The sequence below is a fragment of the Loxodonta africana genome, chromosome 1, assembly GCF_030014295.1.
Source record: "Loxodonta africana isolate mLoxAfr1 chromosome 1, mLoxAfr1.hap2, whole genome shotgun sequence".
Taxonomy (NCBI): Eukaryota; Metazoa; Chordata; class Mammalia; order Proboscidea; family Elephantidae; genus Loxodonta; species Loxodonta africana.
Genome location: NC_087342.1, coordinates 74,549,280 through 74,563,227, shown reverse-complemented (window position 1 = coordinate 74,563,227; position 13,948 = coordinate 74,549,280). Strand labels below are relative to the sequence as shown.

General features: G+C 39.8%; 1 non-coding gene across 1 annotated transcript; it reads left to right on the top strand.

Moving 5' to 3' along the window:
- Positions 1 to 1,232: 1,232 nt before the first annotated feature.
- TRNAG-UCC (transfer RNA glycine (anticodon UCC)) lies at positions 1,233 to 1,305 on the top strand. The gene has a single exon. It is a non-coding gene; the product is annotated as a tRNA-Gly (tRNA).
- The last annotated feature ends 12,643 nt before the right edge of the window (positions 1,306 to 13,948 follow it).

Genomic DNA, 13,948 nt, shown 5'->3' with positions numbered 1-13,948 from the left:
TAAAAGTGCACAATATAAGCACCAAAGTTTTAAGGGTGTTGGAAATACAACTTAAACAGATTGAGCTCCGTTCAGGGATAAATGAGGACAAGGAGGCCTGATTAGAATAGGAACTCAATACAAAACTTGGGATGGCCCTCCATTCTTCTGAAAGATTTGGATTTCACAATAATCCAGTATGAAGGATTTATTTCTGCATTTCCAGACAAGATAAATATAAAAACATAATTCCATCCAGATATTGCTGGTTTTTAAATCCAACAGCTTAGGTACTTGTCCTTCATACTTGTGGGGTAATGACACTATCCCAGACCAAAGACAAGTTTAGTTAAATGGGTTTTCCAATCAGTGAAGAATTGATTCTGAGAGAAGATTGGAAAATGCTTGGCCCCACAGGGAATTGCTTCTGAGGGAAAGATTTAATCTTTAGACTAGCCACATCTCCATGGGCTTCACACCACACTAAAATTTTGAGTCTACCTCACCTCCCCAAGACAGCTGAAGGATTTCCTCCAATGTTCAGCCGAGATATTGATGTAGTAGGAACACTGGTGGTGTAGTGGTTAAGATCTCAGCTGCAAAACTAAAATATCAGCTGCTCCATAGAAACCCTGTGGAGCAGTGACTGGACTTGATGGCACCTAGGTATTGATGTACTAATGTGTGCCAGTCACTGCCAATACAAAGGTAGCAAAACAGAAATGGTTCCTGACATACTGACTTAATGATGTCTTACTTTCCTATTACTGCTGTGACTGAAATATCACAAGTGCATGGCTTAAAGAACAGAATTTTTCTTTTTCATTCTCACAGTTCAGTGATCTAGAAGGCCAAATCCTATGTGTGTCTCTAGGGGGAAGTCCTTCTTCTTCTAGATCAGCTTTCTGTTGTTTTTTTCAGGTGCCATGGAGTTGGATCTGATTCATGGCACACCCTACAACAGAAAGAAATGCTGCTGGGTCCTGCTCCATCCTCACAATTGTTGTTATGCTTGAGGTCATTGTAGCAGCCACTGCGTCAGTCCATCTCATCGAAGGTCTTTCTGTTTTTCGCTGACCCTCTAATTTACCAGGCATAATGTCCTTCTCCAAGGACTGGTCCCTCCTGATAACACGTCCAAAGTATGTGAGACGAAGTCTTGACATTCTTGGTTCTAATGAGCATTCTGGCTGTACTTCTTCCAAGACAGATTTGTTAGTTCTTCTGGCAGTCCATGGCGCTATACTTCCTGTGGTTCCATGGTGTAGTGGTTAGCACATCTGCTTTCCACGCAGAAGATCCTGGGTTCAATCCCCAGTGGAACCAACCTAGGCTCTTAGCAGCCTTCAATCCTACTACTTCCTGTGCTTGTTTACAGAAGCACCTCCTTCTGTTGTTTTCTGGTAGCATCTGTCTTCCCCCAGAGTGTGCTCCCTTCTCTCTGAGTCTAATCTGCTATTTTTATGTCAAGTGTAAGTAGGTTTAGGATAAACTTTATACTGATCTGGCCTCCCTGACCCAAAAAACAAACCCTATTCCCAAATGGGATTTCATTCACAGGTATGTTGTTGTTGGGTGCCGTCGAGTCGGTTCCGACCCATAGCGACTCTATGCACAACAGAACAAAACACTGCCCGTTCCTGCACCATCCTTATAATCACTGTTATGCTTGAGCTCATTGTTGCAGCCACTGTGTTAATCCACCTCTTTGAGGGTCTCCCTCTTTTCCGCTGACCCTGTACTCTGCCAAGCATTATGTCCTTCTCCAGGGACTGATCCCTCCTGACAACATGTGCAAAGTGTGTAAGATGCCAGTCTTGCCATCCTTGCCTCTAAGGAGCATTCTGGCTGCACTTCTTCCAAGAAAGATTTGTTCCTTCTTTTGGCAGCCAATATTCTTCGCCAACACCACAATTCAAAGGCATCAACTCTTCTTCAGTCTTCCTTATTCATTGTCCAGCTTTCACATGCATATGATGTGATTGAAAATACCATGGCTTGGGTCAGGTGCACCTTAGTCTTCAGGGTGACGTCTTTGCTCTTCAACACTTTGAAGAGGTCCTTTGCAGCAGATTTACCCAATGCAATGTGTCTTTGGATTTCTTGACTCCTGCTTCCATGGCTGTTGATTGTGGATCCAAGTAAAATGAAATCCTTGACAACTTCAATCTTTTCTCTGTTTATCATGATGTTGCTCATTGGTCCAGTTGTGAGGATTTTTGTTTTCTTTATGTTGAGGTGCAATTCATACTGAAGGCTGTGGTCTTTGATCTTCATTAGTAAGTGCTTCAAGTTCTCTTCACTTTCAGCAAGCAAGGTTGTGTCATCTGCATAACAGAGGTTGTTAATGAGTCTGCCTCTAATCCTGATGCCCCAATCTTCTTCATATAGTCCAGTTTCTTGTATTATCTGTTCAGGATACAGATTAAATAGGTATGGTGAAAGAGTACAACCCTGACACACACCTTTCCTGACTTTAAACCAATCAGTATCCCCTTGTTCTGTCTGAACAACTGCCTCTTGATCTATGTAAAGCTTCCTCACGAGAACAATTAAGTGTTCAGGAATTCCCATTCTTTGCAGTGCTATCCATAGTTTGTTATGATCCACACAGTCGAATGCCTTTGCATACTCAATAAAACACAGGTAGACATCCTTCTGGCATTCTCTGCTTTCAGCAGGATCCATCTGACATCAGCAATGATATTCGTGGTTCCATGTCCTCTTCCGAATCCAGCCTGAATTTCTGGCAGTTCCCTGTCGATATACTGTGCAGCCATTTTTGAATGACCTTTTTCAAAATTTTGCTTGCATGTGATATTAATGATATTGTTCTATAATTTCCACATTCAGGTGGATCACGTTTCTTGGGAATAGGCATAAATATGGATCTCTTCCAGTCAGTCGGCCAGGAAGCTGTCTTCCATATTTTTTGGCATCGAGTAGTGAGCACCTCCAGTGCTGTATCTGTTTGTTGAAACACCTCAATGGATATCCCATCAATTCCTGGAGCCTTGTTTCTCGTCAGTGCCTTCAGAGCAGCTTGGACTTCTTCCTTCAGTACCATCGGTTCCTGATCATATGCCACCTCTTGAAATGGTTGAATATCGACTAATTCTTCTTGGTGTAAGGACTCTGTGTATTCATTCCACCTTCTTTTGATGCTTCCTGCATCGTTTAATATTTTCCCCATGGAATTCTTCACTATTGCAACTCGAGGCTTGAATTTTTTCTTCAGTTCTTTCACCTTGAGAAACGCCGAGTGTGTTCTTCCCTTTTGGTTTTCCATCTCCAGCTCTTTGCATATGTCATTATAATACTTTACTTTGTCTTCTCGGGAGTCCCTTTGAAATCTTCTGTTCAGGTCTTTTACTTCATCAATTCTTCCTTTTGCTTTAGCTGCTCGACACTCAAGAGCAAGTTTCAGAGTCTCCTCTGACATCCATCTTGGTCTTTTCTTTCTTTCCTGTCTTTTCAGTGACCTCTTGCTTTCTTCATGGATGGTGTCCTTGATGTCATTCCACGACTCATCTGTTCTTCAGTCAGGAGTGTTCAATGCATCAAATGTATTCTTGAGATGGTCTCTAAAGTCAGGTGGGATATACTCAAGGTCATATTTTGGCTCTCGTGGACTTGTTCTGATTTTCTTCAGTTTCAGCTTGAACTTGCATATGAGCAATTGATGATCTGTTGCCCAGTCGGCCCCTGGCCTTGTTCTGACTGATGAGGTTGAGCTTTTCTATCGTCTCTTTCGTAGATGTAGTCAATTTGATTTCTGTGTGTTCAATCTGGTGAGCTCCATGTGTATAATCGCCGTTTATGTTGGTGAAAGAAGGTGTTTGCAATGAAGAAATCGTTGGTCTTGCAAAATTCTATCATTCGATCTCTGGCATTGTTTCTATCACCAAGGCCGTATTTTCCAACTACTGGTCCTTCTTTGTTTCCAATTTTTGCATTCCAATCGCCAGCAATCGTCAATGCATCTTGATTGCATGTTCAATCAATTTCAGACTGCAGCAGCTCATAAAAATCTTCTATTTCTTCATCTTTGACCCCAGTGGTTGGTGCTTAAATTTGAATGATAGTCCTATTAACTGGTCTTCCTTGTAGGCGTATGGATATTATCCTATCACTGACAGCATTGTACTTCAGGACAGATCTTGAAACATTCTTTTTGAGGATGAATGCAACACCAATCCTCTTCAAGTTGTCATTCCCAGCATAGTAGACTATATGATTGTCCAATTCAAAATGGCCAATACCAGTCCATTTCAGCTCACTAATGCCCAGGATATCGATGTTTATGTGTTCCATTTCCACAGGTATAGGGTTTAAAATTTACAACCCATATTTTTGGAGGCTACAATTCAATCTGTAACAATACATAAAAATTATAATTAAGCATTTAAAAAGCTGTCATACTGTGGTCTAAAGTGGCTGTGTCATTTTACATTCCCACCAGCACTGTATGAGAGTGCCAATTTCTCCACATCCTTGGCAACCCAGGTTATCCTCTATTTTTTCTGGTAAAGAAATACAAGTAGGTGTGCAATGGTAGCTCATTGTGGTTTCATTTGTGCGTGCATATTGACTATGAGGAGCACTGGTGGCATAGTGGTTAAGAGCAACAGCTGCTAACGAAGAGGTCAGCAGTTTGAATCCACCAGCCACTCCTTGGGAACCCTATAGGGCAGTTCATCTCTCTCCTATGCTTCCTATAAGTTGGAACAGACTCGACAGCAATGGATTTTTTTTTTTTTTTTTGGTTCAGTGACTGTGATGTTGAAAATCTTTTCCAGTCCTCATTAGCCATTTGTATTTTTTCTCTGGAGAAAAGTCCATTCAAATACTTTGTGTGTTTTAGATTTGGTCATTTATCTTATTGTTATTGATTTGTAAAAGTTCTTTACGTATTCGGGATACAAGTCCTTCATGAGTTACATGATTTACGGATATTTTCTCCCTGCCTATGGTTTCTCTTTTCATTTCCCTAGTGGCGTCTTCCGAAGGGCAAAAGATTTTCATTTTGATTCAGTCCAGTCTGTCAATATTCTCCTTTATGGATAGTGCTTTTGGTGTTATATTTAAGAAAGCTGCCTAACCCAACGTCACAAGGATTTTTTCCAACGTCTTCACCTAAAACTTTCATAATTTAAGCTCTTATATTTAGGTCTATGTTCCATTCTGAGTTAATGTTTGTGTACCATTGGAGGTAAGGTTCTAAATTCATGTTTTTGTGTGTGGATATCCAGTTCTCCCAGCAGTATTTGTTGAAAAAGCTACATTTTCTGTGTTGAATTATCTGGGTATTTTTGTGAAATGGGTTGTGATGAGTCAGAAACCATCACTTGGCTACGAATCAGAAGATTCTATGTTTCACTCTCACTGGCTAAGTATCTTACAGAAAAAAAAAATTCATTTGTAGTTTTCATTTATAGAAATAGATCTAACTTTTTGAATGAATATTTTGGGTGAGAACAAATACCACCACTTTAATGTTCTCAATATTTTGCTCTTTGTTTCAGTCTTGAAAATATTTTCACAATAGCTCCTTAAGGACAGCAGAGTTCTACAGCCTATGGGGACAGATTCTGCTTTAGACACCATCTTCAGAAGTGATTCCACCCACAGTCACATGGATTTTCTTCGCACCACTGGCCCCGACTAAGGATTACTGCTTCTTCCTTGTGGGAAAAGAAGCCATTTCCAATAATATTGAGGCATGTTTATCTCCACCATTTTAAATGAAAGCAAGCTATTGGCACAGTAATCAATTCATCTAATACCACATTCACTTAAAATATTATTTTAATATAGTAAATAACTTCCATATCTCCAAATTCTATGTAAAAGAAATAGTTATAGGATGATTATAATTTTAGGGATTATATTTTTCTAGTTTCATTACCTAAGAGCATGTCAAGAATTGGATAAATGGTAGAATTTCTAAATTCCTTGCCATTATTTTTAAGTGTGAAGATTTACGTGCATATCAATTTTAAATTGGGTACAATATTGTTTTATGACTTACCAATGCTCTAAAATCAAAACTAGGAAATACACTTCTCACGTAGTCATCACATTTCTCTGTGTCAGGATGTCCTCTTGGTGCTTTTTCAAAATGATACAAAATTATTAACTCCTGAACTGCTACCAATCTGGCCCAAACTACCTGCATCTCTTGCCTGAATTACTGTAGTAACCTAAAAACCGCCCTATTGCTGGTTAGCAGCTGCCTGCTCAGCCTGTCTCCAACCTTGATCTCTGTTTTGGGTGTTGGGTTGTACCACCCAGATTTCTTTCTTTCAAGACCAAGGCATTCATTTCCTTAGCTGCCAGGAGTGTTGCTCCCTCATGGCACCAAGTTGAGGCCCTCTCTAGGAATTGCCCTCAGCTGAAAGGAACTGTCTCATTCAAGGTCATGTTACCCGTCTGAAAGCAGCCTACAGTAATGACTGCTCTAAAGGTCTGACTCTCTTGCCTCAACTCTGAAGGGCCATCCCATTTCCAGAGCTCCTTAGGGAATCACCTCAGGCCTCTGTTGCTGCCTGCCAACTTTTCCCCTTCTAATACTGCTTCCCTCACTCCCTCACAGGTATTGTTCCCATAGCATTCCCTGATAAACGTCTTGCACAGAAATATCTAATCCATGTGAAAGCAGCTTGTGCCAGGAGTGGTCCTAGGAACCATAGAGTAAATGGGATTTTGGAACTGGATCACTCTCTATTGATATGGCAATGAATCCTATGTCATTAATATAGTGAACCAATGTTATCCTCTTCAAATGTCCTGACAGTCTAAATATCCATGGACCATGTATGGCTCAGGATGTAATACTTCTCCTTCAATGCTTTCATAGAGGTACTCTGCCTTTATATTTTGCCCTAAATTGGAAATCAATCAACTTTAGTCTTTCACGGAGCACAAATAAGAAGCATCTCCCCAGGACTTAGAAATACACAGGGCAGATCCACCAGAGATCCTCCTTCCCATCTGGGGAGGAATCCTCATGCCCTGATCAACCTGATGCTGTCCCAGGTTTCAGAATCCTTCTCAAAGTCTCCTTGGGGTAGGCAGGATGAAGGAGCACTCTCTAGTGAGTTTTTCTCTCGGGATAAAATAGATAAGTTCTAGAACATCTTATTTTGCAATGGAGGAGTGAAGTTCATTTGTACTGGAGGTAGTTTCTTTTTCTTTTTGTGGGAATGCAAAAAGAGGAATTAGAAAACAAAGAGAGAAGCTTGAAGAAAATAGTGTCATTTGCTCATAGTTAAGATTAGGTTAATGACAGTCTCCTTCAAATGAGTGAAGAGGGAGATAACAAACATAGTTCCTGGCACAGACTTCTTGGTGGTATGAGGATCCCATGTCTCTCTGTTCCCTTCTCTCTTTTATATCTCAAAAGAGTTTGGCTTAAGGCACTAACTAATCTTGAGGACCTCATCGATATAACCGCTGCTAATCCATCTTATTACTTCACAGAGATAGGAGTTACAACGTATAGGGAAATCACATCAGAAGATAAAATGGTAGACAATCATACAATCATACCAGGGAATCATAACCTAGCTAAGTTGGCAGATATTTTGGAGGCATACAATTCAATCCATGACAGATTTAAAAAAAAAACAAAACTTTGCTGCACTCACTTCACACCCAGATGCACTTTGAAAATACATACTCTGATATAAAATCTAGATCAAATGTCAGCTTTATGTCTTTAATCCTCGGTAGTGACACCTACCCAATTACTCCCCCTCAAAAGTGAGTGTGGTGAAGAGAAGAAACAGTTTTTGGAACAAGTGACATAACAGCTTAAGGTAGAAATTTTAGTTATAAAAGGAGGTTAGTAGTGGGGATGTCATTGGAGATGGGATGGGTGTATGCTCATTCTACTCGTCCTTTCTTCAGGGTCCAAAGTACTGTGTTCCCAGGTCACTGTCAAGTATTTTCTCTACCTGACTGTCTCCTCATCCTTTGGAAGGCCTTTTCCTACCGCTGAAATAGGTACTTCTAGTTTTATAATAATCCCAGTGAAACACAATGCATATTTTCCTTCTTTCTTTCTTTTAAGCTATCATTTGGCTTCCAATATAATCTCTGTCCACGAAGACAGATTTTCTTTTTTCCTTTTCTGGATCTGCAGAACCTAGAACAATGCCAAAGTCAGAGTGAATGTGTGAAACTTCTTAATTTTCTCCTGACTTTCTTTTTTATCGTGCCACTCCCACGATCGTTCAAAAACGCCATTTGTCTCTTATCTTAAAAATGCTTCTCTTGACCCAACATTTCCCTCTAGGTAGTGCCCTATTTCTCGGAGAACTTTATAAAACAAGCTCCTCTAAAGAGTTGTCCAGATTTGCTATCTCCAGATTCCTGTCTGCTGTTTTGAAATCCACTACATTCTGGCTTTTCGACACCCCCAGTTCATGGAACCTTCCTGTCAAGATTACCAATGACTCTTCTCACTTTTTCAAGACCTTCTCTTCCTTGACCTCTCTTATGGATTCAGTTGTGTCCCCTCAATACATGTTGGAATGAAAACCCCTGTAATGGGGATTTAACCTCATTTGGGAATTGGGAATTGGGTTTTCTTTGTTTTGTTAATGAGGCCATATCAGTGTAGAGTATGTCTTAGATGTAACCACTTATGAGATACATAATGTACAGATTAGGCACTGAGACAAGGGAGGACTAAGTGGGGAAGACAGAAGCACATGTGAGGATCATCCAGACCCAGGAACTCTGGGCTTATAGAAACTGAGACAAGGATTTTCCCCAGGGCTGACAGAGAAAGAGCACCTTCCTTTGAGCTATGCCCTGAAATTGGACTTCCAACCTTCATACTTGTGAGAAAATAGATTTCTGCTCTGTAAAGAAAACCACTTGTGCGATTTCTGTTACAAGAGCACTAAGAAACTAGGAAAACTTCTCAGTGTCAATAAACACACTTACTGTCTTAAAACTTTGTTTTTTCTTTCCAGGACACTGCTGTCCTGACAGCCTTTCGACCTACCTCTCTGGTGAACCCTATTCAATATTCTTTCAGTCTTTTGCCTCTCTTCTCCTGTTCTGTAGTAGAGTGTCTCACAGATTGGTCCTTGAACTTATTTTCTATATACACGCACTCCCTGGTAATTTCACCCATTCTCATGGTTTAACTCCTTTATATGCCTAAATCATCTCATAGTGACCCTATAGGACGGAGTAGAACTACCCCATTAGGTTTCCAAGGCTGTAAACTTTATGGAGCTTGGTTGCCCACCAGAAAGTCAGGGTTCGGAATCCACTAGCCTTGGCAACATGATGGGGCAGTTCTACCCTGTCCTATAGCTTAGTTTGAGTTAGGATTTACTCAACGGCAATGGGTTGGGTACAGTTTGAATCTTTATGGAAACCAAATGTCACATCTTTCTCCCATGGGATGGCCAGAGATTTCAAACTGGTGACTGTTTTATTAGCAGTTGAGCACTGAGCCACTTGACAGTAAAGGGTTTGATTTTTTTGGTTTATATGCCTACAAATCAGAAAGTTGTATCTATAATCTATACAGCTACATTAAACTCCATTCTTGTATATACAACTGATTCCTTTGCATTACCATTTGGATGTTTTCTAGTAGGCATATAAAAGTTAATATGTCTAAAACTGAACTCCCAATATTTCTTTAATAATCCTGCTATATCCATCTCCATCCGTGGCAACTCAGTTCTTTGATTTTTTCAGGCAAAAAACCTTCAAGCCATCATTGATTCCACACTTTCTCTCACATCTCACATTTATTTTGTCAGAAATTACTCTTGTCTCTATCTTTAAGATATATGCAGACTCTGACTACTTCTCACTACCTTGACTGTCACCATCTTCTACATGGTAGGAGAAGACTCCGGAAACAAATTTAATCAAAAGAGATTTTTATTAAGCAAAAACAAAGACAGTCGTTGCAATGAAGTATCTTCCAGTGTGCACTGGGCACAAGAGACTAGCAGAGTCCACAGAATAATAAACAGGGCATCTGAAATATACTCTACAGAAAATAGTAAATTAAGGAAAATTTCATCATTGTCAAAGGTGGGAAACAGAATATATGGGAAGACATGCTTGGTTTAAGGAATCTTTGTTGGCTAGGTTCCATTTAGTTACTCTCGGAAGGTTCCCTTGGGAACAACCTAGCAATACCTGCTCTTGGCTTAGCGACTTGCAATTGCTTCTCAGGTCAGTCAGGAGGAAATAGCAATACATTGCTTTGTGAGAGCTTAACTTCCCTGTATCATTGCAAAGAGTTAGGCATGTGTGAGGCAGAATATAAGGATGTTGGATGTCCCAGGGTTGGACTGTATAGAGTCCAGTCTTGCAAACCACTGCTACGCCATGTATCTGGCACGGAGGTAGGCATCAGGAGTCACCATCATTTTTTTTCTTCTTTCCAAATGCTTTGTCCATTTGGTCTAATTAACATGAGGTATTAATCCTCTACAGATGTCCTGACAGTCCAAATATCCGTGGACAATATGAGGCTCAGGAGATAAAAGTCTCTTTAGATGCTTTCACAGAGGTACTCTGTCTATTACATTTTGCTCTAAATTAGAAATTAATCAACTTTAGCTTTTCTTTTTTTTTTTTCTTAGTGGCTCAATGACATTCGAGGAGAGCCATCAATCCTACTTCCCCAGAACTCTTAAATGTCTACATTATTGTATGTACTGGATGCATTGACATCCTATCCCAGTTGGACACGGATAGATGTCTTAACAATTGCACTACTACAACATGCTGAGGACATCCATATTCCACCCAGTGCTAGGATTGGGGTCTTCATTGTCATATGAATGGAGAGTAAGCCAGCTACAAAATCCCACTTAGTGTGTGGCTCCTTGGACCACTCTTGGCACAATCTGTATTCACATGGATTAGATATTTGTGTGCAGGAAGTTTATTAGGGAATACTATGGGAATAGCACCTGTGAGGGTGTGAGGAAAGCAGGATTAGGAGGGGAAAAGTTGACAGGAAATGACAAGGCCTGAGCTGATCCCATGAGGAGCTCTGGAAATGGGATGGCCCATCAGAGTTGAGGCAAGAGACTTAGACCTTTATAGGCATGTCTAAAGCAGAATCTGTTTCCCGAGACTGTAGAACTCCTTTGTTCTTAGTGAGATATGTTACAAACATTATAAAGAATAAAACAAAGAGAAAAATATTAACAAAATCAACTGAATAGTATTTTTTACAACCAAAAATATTTATTTTAGAAAATTAAATTAATTTTTGTAAATGAAAAATACAAGTTGTTTTTTTTTTTCTGTAAGATTTTTAGGCAGTCAGAGTGAAACACAGAATCTTCTGATCAGAGGCAATTGAGTTTTTTTTTAAAAAACGATCCTCAGGCAATTCAACACAGAAAGGACTGTCTTTTCAACAAACAGTGCTGGGGTGATGGGATAACCACACCCAAAAAGCTGAATTTAGAGCCTCATCTCAAAGAATTCAAAACATTAACTCAATGGATCATAGACCTTATTGTAAGATGTTAAATTATAAAATGATAGAAAGTGCTTATAGAAATTGAGTAGTCCTAATACTGCCAAGAATTAATGAAGTGAATTTGTTCTGACAAAATGTTTCACATAATATGTAACATTTTCTTAATGTGTCAAATTCAAAGCAGTCTCCAACATGTCTTTAAGTAATTCAGACTAGATTAAACATATGGAATGTGTTTTCTTAAAGGAATTTGGATGGATATAGGTAGTTGTAGAAGATTTGAGGAAACTTGTAGAAAAATGAAAGGAGGTTAAACACCTGACAGTTTTGAAATCTCATAGAAACCACAAAAGATTTGTTTCTATTACATAAAGAGAAAAATACTACAAAAGGTTCTTTAGTATGTTATGAATTACATGAAACACATTGTCAAGTTGAGATTACCAACTTTTCTTTGAGTTAAAATTTGTATGTCAGGATTTTATTATTTCAGTTGCTAACTTAGATAGGTACTGCTTCCTTTCAATCTAGTATCATCAACATTGATAGTTTTGCCTTTCAAGACATGATTATTTTCTCCTTTGAAAAAAATTTTGATGCTATGTGTTTTCAGTCATGTTGAATCAAGGTCTTTCTGAATTTAAGTTTTGAGTCATGAATTTTGATACATACTTTGTGGGCAACACATGTTCCAGCACAAGCTGCAAAATCCATTTAGTTGCATTGATTTTTCAAATATCTCACACACACACAGAGGCACACACACCCACAACCCAAAGACACCAGGGCTCCCTGTCACACACAGGAATCCATAAATATGCTTATAAGACTTACCTTGCTGTACACAAGCCAAAAGAGACAAAGGTTTGACCCAACCAGACTTGCTGGATGCACTGCCTCATACCTAAACCTCCTACCTTAGTGAATATTCTCAAGAACTTTTCTACCATTTTTCAACCTCCACTGGAGGGCAGCCAATGCTTTCAGTGGGAAAGTCCCCTTCCAAGAATCCTAAAATCCCCATGTGTGAACTCTTTTATTCCAACGTGCCATGAAAGTGTTTTAACTGGGAAATCCTCATTGTTTACCCATGAAATTTTTTACTACTATTCAGAAGTTAAAAAACTTAATAATCTTGATATAATCTTGGTATTTGCTAACTATTTAATATTATGTTCCAAGAGTATTATCTGTTATATCTGAAGGTCTCTGAAATTAATGATAAGCATTCTGCTTTAAAAATATTTTTACCTAAAATTTTTAAAATTTACTTTATTTAACCTTAAAACAAAAAACCTAGCCTTACATTAATTGTATAAATAATTCCTCTAAAGTCTTTCACTTTTAAGAATTAACATATTAACGACATCATGTTAATTAAACCAGATGAACAAGACCTTTGGAAAGATGAAAATATTGACGGAGATTTCTGATGACACTTGACAACCGAGGCCCTAGCGCTCGATTTCAAAGAGGAGCCCTTTCCTTCTAGGCATTTGGAACCCTCCCTTGACAGAAAACCTGGACATCCCAGGCTCTGAATCTGAAGGGAGCCAGGTCCAGGGGCTTCACGCAGACTGGGAACTGTGGGGCGGGCACCTTCTTCTCCTGAGACCCGCCTCCACCCACTTGGAAACCAGGGAAACAGAGAGGAACCAGGCAGGGGAGGCGCTTGCAATCTCTGGGAGCTGGTGGAAGACCAGAGTTTCAGCCAGTCTACTGACTTGCAGTGGGTTTTTTTGAGGGACAAGATGTACTGCTTTCCAGTTCAGGACCACGCAGAGGGCAGGAGAGTTGGTGCGTTGGTCACAGTACATGGGATCTTATATGTTGGGTTAACAGGGAGACTCTCCCGTATAAACTTACTTTCTTTCCAAGCTCAAAACAGATGTTTTCCCACCCTGTTTCATAGCAAGGCCTTTCCTATATTCGGCACCCCGGTAACCGCAATTACGATGAAACTGGCCTTCCCTTTACAGAATAGAGTTTTTCTCGATGTCCCAGGCTGGATAATCTCAAAGCCCTCTTTTCCTCTAGGAAATTCTCACAGTGATGGTACACTTCTTTCACTCATACTTTTTTCGTATTAAAATAAACAACCAAACTGTACTATTCATAACAAAGTTTTCCCTCATAGACCCAATTCCTTTAAAAACACAGGCAGGCTGGCGAGAGGGAAGGGATCATTTGATTTCAAGAAACTCTTCAATATTGTCCCATGTGTATACCTCTCTAAAAAAATAAGAACCAGGGCCCCAGACCCTAAGGACTGAACTCTGGAAGTCCGTGGGTCCTCACTAGGGGCCGGGCACCTGCAGGGATGTGACCCTGTAATGTCAAGCTGCAGGCCAGATACATGAGGTGGGGGTGAATTTCAAGACTGGACTCTCCATTGTCCAGCCCTGGGACATCACACACCTTTATGTTCGGCTTCACAAGTGCCTAATGCTATGAAATGTGTGTGTAGTTTCTTCTTCCATTTATTTG